Source organism: Amblyomma americanum, chromosome 2 (genome assembly GCF_052857255.1).
Source record: "Amblyomma americanum isolate KBUSLIRL-KWMA chromosome 2, ASM5285725v1, whole genome shotgun sequence".
In the NCBI taxonomy this organism is placed as follows: Eukaryota; Metazoa; Arthropoda; class Arachnida; order Ixodida; family Ixodidae; genus Amblyomma; species Amblyomma americanum.
In genome coordinates, this window is record NC_135498.1 from 51,516,891 (window position 1) to 51,526,371 (window position 9,481).

Here is a 9,481-nt window from a genome sequence, read left to right on the forward strand (position 1 = left end):
GACACTTTTATTTTTCTTGCTTTTCTTGCCCGTTCTAACATATGTATATACAGTAGCCCGCAATACTCAGTGGCACGGGCGGCGACTGTTATTTTTACAGCGAGAGCCGTTACTTGTGCGTCTCCCGCTACACCGTGGCTTCGGCCGAGATCACGTGATCACACCTTCCAAGTAATCCATGCCTCGCGTCTCGTGCGGCCTTCGTCGTGATCGCGGGGGAGGTGCTCTGGTATAGGCACCCCCAAAGGCTTCGAAACATCTCTGATACGCTGCACGTGGACGGGAGGTCAGAATCCGCCAGTATGCCTAGGGCTGAACGCAGAAAGCACGTACTTGGGACACTAATCGCACGCGCGCTGCCGACCTATGCACTCTTCTGCAAGTCAGTGCCCACTTCTGGTTAAAGATGGGATGAATTGGGCAGTGACAATGTTTGTTATAGCTCTCGTCGAGTTTAGCGACTTACACAGCATAGCTCAAGGTAGTAATTTTTTCTTTATTTTTATCACGTCCCACCAATTACTTGTATTCACATGGGGAGTAGCGTTGCCGAATTAATGAGTGCAGGAAAGACGATGATGTGGCCCCTTTGTCCACGCGACGTAAGATGCTGCGCACTCCACGGAAAGGAATACTCTTTGCTTTTTAGGGAAAGGAAATGGCGCAGTATCTGTCTCATATATCGGGGGACACCTGAACCGCGCCGTAAGGTAAGGGATAATTGAGGGAGTGAAAGAAGAAAGGAAGGAAGAGGTGCCGTCATGGAGGGCTCCGGAATAATTTCGACCACCTGGTGATCTTTAACATGCACTGACATCGCTCAGCACACGGGCGCCTTATTTTTTCGCCTCCATCGAAACGCTGCCGCCGCGGTCGGGTTCGAACCCAGGAACGCCGGATCTGTAGCCGAACGCGCTAACCACTGAGCCACGGCAGCGAGAACTCTTTGCTGCCAGGTGCTGGATTCAATGCCACGGAAAAGACGGCGGCTCTTATTAGGGGGGAAAGGGGGTGAAACACGGCAGTCATAAAAAATTACAGGATTGCACTTAAGTCTGCTTAAGGGCGGAAATGCGAAACCGTTTCCCTTTCCTCTCTTTCTCCCTCCATTTTTCATTATCTGATTTTTTATTTTTTATCTCAAATTTTGTTTTATTTGTATTTGCATTTATTTTTGTATTTCATTTTTACTTATTTTTATGCTAAGTTAGCATTCTTACGCATTTACATCGTTTTTCATCGAATCAGTCAGACAAAACTTGCTTCAAACGTACCATTCATTTTCATTAATTCAATTTTATTAATTAACGAATTGCAATTCCTGAACCAAACTTTTCCCATTTCAAGATGGGCTCACGCACTCCCTAACACAATCAAACTTTTGCACATTTATCTCCACAGAACGACATAATCATGCGGACAAAATTTGCGAACACTTTCTTGCTGACGCGACATAACCATATAATGTTCTCGCATTAATAAGTTTTCAAGGAAACAAAAAAAAAAGCCATCACTGGACTAACCTTCTCGGAGGAGGGAAACAGTAATACATGCCGCGAAACGAAAAACGGTGGAACTAGCAAGGAAGGAAGACACCCAATCCAAGCTTCGCAACCGCTCTCTCTAATCGAAACCGCCCACGCTAAAGTGAAGGGTAGCGCTTTCACGTGTCCGGACGGCGGCCGCATTCAGGCGCTTGATGTATGAGCGAGTTTCGTGTGAGAGAACCATTAACGCGCTTTTGTTTGACATCACTTGTGAACGGGGACGTGGGTGCCCGTTACGGCAATTTGCGAAGATGGAAAAGGGACAGAGAGAAGCCAGAGTAGAAGACTGGGCGAGTTGGTATGTACTCATACTGAAAAACAGCGCACACAAAACAGAGACGAAGAAAAGCACGAGCGCTGACTTACAACTGATCTTTATTGAGCAACATGCGCACAATATATAGGAAGGAAGGAAGTAGCAGGTGCAATCAGAAGCAGTCAACATCAGGTGTAAATGGCCATAAAAGCGATAAAAACGAAAAGGGTGGTAAGGATAAAACAAGACGAAATCTCAAAACAGATGGTAACGGTGACGAAGCACTATGGTTGACTCTGTTGACTATGGTGCATCTGTTTTGAGAAAGGAAGGAGTGAAAGAAGAAAGGAAGAGAGAGGTGCCGCAGTGGAGGGCTCCGGAATAATTTCGACCACCTGTGGATCTTTAACGTGCACTGACATCGCACAGTACACGGGCGCCTTAGCGTTTTTCCTCCATAAAAACGCAGCCGCCGCGGTGCTGAAGCTCTCTCGATTGCTCGTTCGGGCGCAGAGAATGAGAGGGCCTAGCTACAAAATGGTTGACGTCCCCTAATAATTGGTTTTTTGGGGAAAGGAAAAATGGCCCAGTATCTGTCTCATATATCGTTGGACACCTGAACCGCGCCGTAAGGGGAGGGATAAAGGAGGGAGTGAAAGAACAAAGGAAGAAAGAGGTGCCGTAGTGGAAGGCTCCGGAATAATTTCGACCACCTGGGGCACTGACATCGCACAGCACACGGGCGCCTCAGCGTTTTGCCTCCATAAAAACGCAGCCGCCGCGGTCGGGTTCGAACCCGGGAACTATGAGTACATCGTGCTCAATTAAGTGCTTCTTTTCGTTGGTCGACGGGCTGCGACTCAGAAAGAGCCATTAGAGAACTTTCTCACTTTTACTCACTCAGAGACAAGCCTTTTGCGGCCATTGCGTGTCACTGTTCTACACAGTGGCTCATACTTGCATTGTCTTGTGCGCTGTGCGTGTACTGTTGAGACAACGAGGGTGGGGAGGGGGGGGATTCGTTTTAGCGAAGATTGGTTTCTTACGAGCACGCTTCCGATTAACGAGGTGGAGCGCTTCACCGGTTTCGCAGACTTCTTTCGGAATGCTCACGAATTGCGAGGTAGTCCTCTTAATCACATTTCCCACGCCAGAAAATGACTCGGCCGTTTCCATCACGCAGAGTTTATTCCAATCACCGGTTCTGGAGATAATGGATTCCCGCTCGGTCGGTTCGTTGTGCTGCGCCGTGAACGAAGCGAGCGCCGCCTGTCTCGAACAAATTGTTCGGAATTGAGGCCGAGACAGAATTCGTGTGCAGTGCCGTTCGAGCTGTGAGTGGGTGGACGGGAACAGAGGGCGTTACGATCGGTGTTTATATCGGCGTTATAGCTGGTGTAGTAAGCACGCAACATAATTGAAGCCACTATGTAAAAGCTTGTGCACGAGTGTTTTGAGGCCACCTTTAATTAGTGGGCAGTCTCTGCAATAATATATAACGCCATAAACACTTCTTCACGACTTCTTGAAAGAGAGAGACGATTACCATATATACATAGCTGACGGAATTAAATCGACTAATTAATATCTTACTCTAAAGCATTGTATTATCAAAAATTTCAAACCAGTTGGTTAGCGCCCACCTGTCGTGGCGCCGCGGTGGCTCAGTGGTTATGCTGCTGAGCTGCTCACCCGAAAGACGCGAGTTCGATCCCGGCCGCGGCAGTCGAATTTCTATGGAGGCAAAATTCGAGAGGCCCCTGTACTGTGCGATCTCAGCGCACATTAAAGCACCTCAGGTGGCCGAAATTTCCGGAGCCCTTCACTACGGCGTCCCTCATAGCCTGAGTTGCTTTGGGACGTTAAACCCTCATAAACCATAAATTATAAACCTGCCTGTCGAAGGTAGTGGCAGCAGTTGAAACATGCGAAGCAGAATATGGCGGTACACAAGCGACTGCAGAAATCACGGGACATTCGGCGGATATCTTTTCGAAAATTTAGGATACGCCAGTATGTCTCTGAATGCTCACTAGACGTTGAAGGGACCTAGGGAAGAAAATGTTCATTTTTCTGCAGCAAAACGCCGAATATCCACACGGCGGCTGTTTTCTGCAGGTGGTGGTCGTCCCAAGGATATCCACGGTCACTTGAGAACTGTCAGTGCGTGTGTTGTCCTTCTTTCTGGTGCGAGCAGGGCAGTTATTTTTCGTTCTTTTTCAACACCACACTACAGTTGAACTCGTTATAACAAAGCTCAAGGGGCCCGGCGGTTACTTCGTTATAGCCCTTGTTGACCGAGCTCCAAAGGGGAATCGTCACTCCTTCGTTATATCCACTATTTCGTTATAAACCGTTTCGTTATAACGAGGTTCCACTCTATATGCATTGTTGCCCTTGTTCATTGCGCTGTTTTGCCTCTTCTTAATCTTGAGTACAGCGCTTTGGCTACTATATGGGTCCATCGGAGGGGATGGCATCGTAGGGTTTGGCAGTATAGGTCCATCGGAGGGCGTGCTGGAATTGCTGCACGGAACTGTGGGATTGCGCTGTACGAGTTTTGTCGCCCAAAATTGCCACGAACAAGCATGCGTGATGCCTGCCGCGCAAGTGTCGTAGGTAATGACATGGAATACGTTCCTGATGGGGCCCAACAAGCCCTCGCGCCAATTTGATAGAACAGCTCAGGCATGCAGGGCTGGTCGACGCTACGATTAAGTGTTCGAAACATTTCACTCTACACAGCCATGTATTGACAAAGTTTCTTTTATCTGGCTGCCCCAAAGGTGAGCACACTCCGTGGTCACTGCGGATTGCATGCATTTAGACGCGTTCAATTCCACTTCGTTGTGCCAAAAGAGGACGCAATTAGCGTAAGCGAGGGCAGAGTGAGGAAACAGTAGATTGTCTCCCTTTTTATTGCCTAAGCGACCCGGAGAAAGCAGATCTGCGCGCGTAATATGGGCTGTCTCAGTATTGGCGAGGTAACTGATGTGAGCGTTCTGGCGCGAACGGTGGTTGTAGGCATGAAAACAAGAAAGCCGCTGCAACTGTCACATTCGGTGAACAACACGAGCAGAACCGCGTCTTGTACTGACGTCATTTCCGAAGGGCTTCGAGGGCAATGAACCTTGAGTCGACCTTCTCTGGAATAACGGGAACTCTGTACAGTAGACGCGCATGCTGTAGCGCGCCCACTTGGTGCGTATTCCAGCGAGGAGGCGGAAAAAAACTTTATTGAAGGCCTGCAGTAAAGTTCAGTGCGAAGGAGTGCTTGCTAGGCTAAGGCCAATTAGTCATCTTCGGAGGCCGACTGAAGCCAAGCCCTCCAAGATGAAGGGGGATGGTAAGGAAGGCAAAGGGAGCAAATGGCAGCGTTACAAGTTTATAGTATGTGTTATATATCTGCCCTGACCTCCGGACACTAGGGACAGTAAGCTATATGTCACGCCGTCCGAAGTTTACTGAGCTGAGGAGAGTATTAGTCTGAACCTGGCGGAGCATGTTTGGCATGGAATTGACGACCCATCTGCTACGCTGCTGTCCCGTAGCGTGGTGCTGGTGGCTTTGCTCCTAGATGGTCTGGCCGCTTGAGCCACACCGTTGATTGATATAATCGTGCGTAGCACTTCGAAGAGGCAGCGAGGCGTCTATTGGATACGATTCAAACGTCCAGGCTGGTAGTGCGGCGGTATTGTCAGGTTCTTATCACTACATAATATTAAACGCGCTGCGTTTTGACGGATGCTCTTCGGTCGCTTCAACCCGAATAGAATAAAGAGTTTTGGATAAGCGTTGTCGCATTGCACTTCTGGCCACCGCAAGAGAAGGTCGCCAAAGAAGAGGTACAAGGACTACTTGAAAAAATCCTTTGCAACATGCCACATTGACCATCATCAGTGAACTGCACTAGCATACAACCGAGAAGCCTATGGATATATCAACCACAAAGCGGTCGCCTCCTTGAGGATGCTTGCAGGGCCTACTTTGGCGACACCAAAAAAAAAAAATGCGGAAAGAACTGCGACACTAAAATACCACCAAAGCAGACTCACCCTTGCATTTGTGCTACATTCCAATCTACTTACCTCAGGTCGGCATCACAAGCCACCACAGTGTCCGTCTCAAGCATAGACGGCATGAATCCTCGTTCGCGAAGTCGCCGCGGTGGCTGAGTGGTTATGGCGCTCGGCTGCTGACCCGGAAGACGCGGGTTCGATCCTGGCCGCGGCGGTCGAATTTCGTTGGAGGCGAAATGCTAGAGGCCCGTGTACTGTGCGATGTCAGTGCACGTTAAAGAACCTCAGGTGGTCGAAATTTCCGGAGCCCTTCACTACGGCATCCCTCATAGCCTGAGTTGCTTTGGGACGTTAAACCCCCATAAACCGTAAAACCGTAAACCGTAAACCTCGTTCGCGAAGCCAAGCAATGACGGCGACACCGATGGCCATGTGAAAACCGCGTACTACGCCAACCGCCAACAGCGCATGCGCAGATGGCTCGGAGCCATTTGCACATGCGCTAGCTGTTTGCGTCTGGCGGTGTAGGTCACAGTAGGAGCACGCGTAACGCTATGCCAAAACTCTAATAACGCGAGCCATCCAGCATTCGCTGAGCTTTTGTACACCACGACGCATAGCCGTACTGCACGCAACTTCGGAGGGTTTCCGTAGCGCACACCTACACGCCGCGAGCGAACGGCGACGACGACGGAAGTGCGCACCTCTCCCTCTTCCCGCTGTCGTGTGTGTACTCGCTCGATATTTCGACGCTGTAGCACCGACGTACGAGCGCGCCCGAGCTCGCTTCGGCGATAATAAAAGCGCGCGGGCAGCGCGCACGCTTGAAGAAGCGATTCCGTGCTCGCCTCGCGGAAACGCTTATGCAGCACACGGCGGCAAAGCGCGCTGACTCAGGGCGCTGCAGAGACGCACGCGTCATTTCCGGAGAGGCACAATTCGCTGCACGCGGAGCGGTGAATTCGTCGAAAGGAACGGCGCGATCGGAATGAACAATTCCAAAGGACGTTGGGGCAGGGAGAGTGTGAGTAGGGCTGCTGCTAATGGCCCTGCATGTAACTTTCGCGAACGGCCGTATTGATCTTCGATGGCTACAGGGGAAACAAGGGAGGGAGAGGGAACTTTTGGAATAAGTCAGGCGCGCGGGCGGGACGAGAGGTTCGAGGAAAATCAGACCTCCTCTGATCGTCTGCTGCGCTCGACTGTTTCCATACTCTTTGAAAGATACTACACACATATATGTGAAAAAACAAAGTTTTACTGTGGTATGGAATAGTTTAGTTCAGTTTAGCTGAGTTTAGTTTAGCTTAGCTTAGATTATCTTCGTTTAGTTTATAGAATTTACCATCCCAAAGCGAGTCAGGCTATGAGGGACGCCGTAGTGAAGGGCTCCGAAGATTTCGACCACGTGGGGTTCTTTAACGTGCACTGACGTGGCACAGCACACGGTCCTCTAGAATTTCGCCTCCAACGAAATTCGACCACTGCAGCCGGAATCGAACCCGCGTATTTCGGGTCAGCAGCCGAGTGCCATAACCACTGAGCCACCACGGCGAGTATAGTATAGTATAGTATAGTATAGTATAGTATAGTATAGTATAGTATAGTATAGTATAGTATAGTATAGTATAGTATTGGGAATATAATGTGCCAAATACGCACCCGGGCTATGAGGAACACCGTAGTGCTGGTCTCCGGATTATTTCGACCCCTTACGCTTTTAAACGTTCGTTGACAACGCACAGCACTCGGACGTTTTGTAGCTAGAGCTATACTGGGCTACCAGTCGAGCATTTCGCGGTACATGGGAGACGAAAGTTGTGCGCAGGCGCCGTTACCATGTCAGAGGAGCAAAGTGCGGCGTGCACTTCGCCGTCACCGCGGCCGCGCGCCCACTCCACCGTCAAAGCCGAGCGCGACGTCACGCGGACGAGCAGTTGTGCGCATGCGCCGATAACATGCATCCAGAGAGACCCCACAGCTGCGCCGCGTTCTTGGTCGCCGCCTCGCCGCACGTCGCTCTATCACCCGAACCCCGCGTCTCATGCGCAGGATTGCGTACAAAAAGCGGAGATGTAGTGGGCGTCTGTATCACGACGTTTGACATGGATGCAGAGAAGGAGGGTCCAGCCGCTGCTAAACGGCGGTGTAGACAAGAGAAGATTAACTCTTCCGATCCTGTGTCGCCTTGCAGTTGGCTTGAATCGAATAAAAACGCTGGAGTCTGTGTGTACGTGAAACAAGGTATCATCGCTTTCAGACATCTCCCTTCGATCGCGGTGAATAATGGTGAAGCCTGCTGTGTTCGGCTTCTGTAAAGCAGCATTATCATCCAAGGAGTCTGTGTTGCACCGGAAACATCTGTCAAGCAGACGATTGATGTGGTTGCCACGTGTATACCAGCCTACGGCAAGGTTTCACAGTTGTGTGTGACTGGGTGATTTCAGCAGGAAACAGGACTCTCTTAGTCAGTGTATAAAGGAAAAGTTTGACTTTAATTAAGCTTCGGACCCTCACGTCCAGACTACACAATGGGGAACTACTATAGCTTGTATACTAAAGAGGCTCTACCAAATAGAAATACTGTATCGACAAAATTGAGACCGCTGCATGCTACTCTCAAGCAAAATGAATCTCTGTCAAGCAAAATGAATAAAATATGTATGTATGTATGTATGTATGTATGTATGTATGTATGTATGTATGTATGTATGTATGTATGTATGTATGTATGTATGTATGTATGTAAGTATGTATGTATGTATGTATGTATGTATGTATGTATGTATGTATGTATGTATGTATGTATGTATGTATGTATGTATGTATGTATGTATGTATGTATGTATCTCATTGCTAAACATACAGCGACCACAGAAGGTCAGCCAGAGAAACGCACCTCTCGCTACGTATATCCCGGCATAGCCGAGCGAAGCCCCTGCCAATTTTTTAAAAATCAATTTTGTTCTGATTGAAATCTGTGCGGTCGTGCAAAGGAAGAATATTTCGTGGAACGTGTACTTGTCACTTATACACCCAACGCTAATTGCATGCTAGGGTTAAAGCTTTGTACCTTTTCGGTGCTACTATCCTGGTGAAGTGTCGCCACGGTGGCTCAGTGGTTAAAGGCGTTCGGCTGCTGACCCGACAGACGCGGGTTCGATCCCGGCCATGAAGGTAGCATTTTCGATGGAAGCGAAATTCTGAAGGCCCGTGTACTGTGCGATGTCAGTGCACGTTGAAGAAACCCAGGTGGTCGAAATTATCCGGAGCCCTTCACTACGGCGTCCCTCATTGTCTGAGTCGCTTTGGGACGTTAATCCCCATAAAAAAAACAAATCCTGGTGAAGCTGTAAATATTAAAGCTTTATTCATATAGAAGCTTGCGTGCGTTTTCTCATTTTCAGATCCTCGCCAGACAGCATTGATCTTATTTGAATTTATCTCCAAGAGTAGCGTCATCAACCGTCCCTGTTGTTTTTGTGCCTGATTGAAAGCACTAATATTCTCGTTACGCCTCTTCACTAGCAAATGTTTTCATTTATATATATTTTGGCTAAACATTTCACTTCTCCCTCTTAAATATAAGTTGCAGCTTCAGCCATCGTTTGCGGCACCTCGATTAATTACGCACGGAAGGTTGAATAACCACCCTTTTC